The 1,521-nt window shown below is 44.3% G+C and overlaps 1 protein-coding gene across 1 annotated transcript in view; it reads left to right on the top strand.

Annotated features, from left to right (window-relative positions):
• Window positions 1–1,521, top strand: part of EGR_06261 (hypothetical protein) — a gene marked incomplete at both ends in the record, with an annotated part of 10,768 nt that overhangs the window by 2,563 nt on the left and 6,684 nt on the right. The gene's annotated exons all lie outside the window — the stretch shown is intronic.

Raw genomic sequence — 1,521 nt, 5'->3', positions numbered from 1 at the left:
GCTGCGTGTTTCAACACCACAGAAGTATGCCTTTTTGGATGTAAATTCGCAGGTCTACTCCATGCGGATCCCTTCTGTCTTCCCTCAATGTGGTATGATTGACTCCCAATAAACAGCTCCCCACCCACGTCTACCGGAAATCCCTTCTAAAGGCAACTTTTTATTTGATACAGGTGGCAAAACATCATAGCACTTAGGTCGCCTACGCTGTCGACCACGGTGGCTCTGCGACTGCATTCTTCATGACCTCCATTAATAAGAGTGAAACAGGTATTCCCTACAATTAATTCCATGACATCAGAAGCTCTGGATACAAGAAGCTACTCCAAAGCTTATTACTACTCTGAATAAAGGGATTGAAAGAAAATAATCATAGCCAGTGACAGCCTTGTGTGCTTTCCACCACTTAGTAGACGTAAGTCTACATCTTTGTTTAAACTAGTGATGTCGTTGCAATCGCAAACAAGCCCTCCTAGGCGCCAATGAATATGGAGTACGCAACTGCCAAGGTAACTGCAACTAGTTCATCTCTTCGTCGGAGCGCTTTCTGGTGGAGTTTTTAATACAAGTTTTGAAAACCTACGGAGAGGTGTCAGTGGATCATTCGGCGCTACAACTGAGAGTAAAGCAATCAAGCAAACTAAAGCGATACCACTTGCATTTTATAAAAGCATTGCCCCAACTTTTTGATCGCTACTTAAGGTTACCATGTGGATCAAATTCTTCTTTTCTAATACGCTGCAGGGCTAAATTGATGGATTCTACTAGATTTTCTTTATGGGATTAAAGCAGCAATAACTGATCAAACAAGGATTTTGGGACTTTGTTCACAAAACTACTCACTTAGACGTAATTAGCGGTCGACTAGCTGCAGCTCCACAGACATTCGAATAGATCGTATGCTCCCTACACGTCAATTGTTGATTGAAGTGAGCTGAACGTCGTCTAAGTGGGTCGGAGAGCTTAGTGAAGGCTTGAGTTTGGCTTTGGGGGAGGCGAGCATCAGCCAAGGAGACAGACCGCGTTCTGCGGATTCTTGGAGTGTCTGCCTCGCCGCCAGTGGGCTGTAACTGACTGTTGATAACTCGTGGGAGTAGGTAGCGAATCACTCCTCGGTGTTTGCCTTCAACTGCAAAATCCAATGCTGTTTGGCCCGCTGTCGTGGCTGCCAACACGTCCGCATCCTCCTCCTCCACTAGCCACTGAATCTTTAAGGTAAAAAACACAACTAGTGGCAAATGTGGTGTTCAAACATTTAGTCCTAAAGACACTGTTTACGTATGTCAAATGTATCGAAGGAACGGCGAATTGTAAATCAGCACTGGAATGAGTTCAGCCACTGATTGAGGCGGTAATGAACTACATCTACTTAGATCCAGAACGCAAGCACGAGCCAAACCTCAATGTAATTTACGAATTTATGGAGGCCACTGCTTTCCCGGAAGGAAGATGTTCAAGTTAAATGGAAATTTGGAAGTTAAAACTAAAAAGGCATGCTTCTGTGGTGTTGAAACACGCAGT

This window comes from Echinococcus granulosus (genome assembly GCF_000524195.1).
Source record: "Echinococcus granulosus chromosome Unknown EG_S00054, whole genome shotgun sequence".
NCBI lineage: Eukaryota > Metazoa > Platyhelminthes > Cestoda > Cyclophyllidea > Taeniidae > Echinococcus > Echinococcus granulosus.
This window is presented reverse-complemented; position numbering and strand designations above follow the sequence as displayed.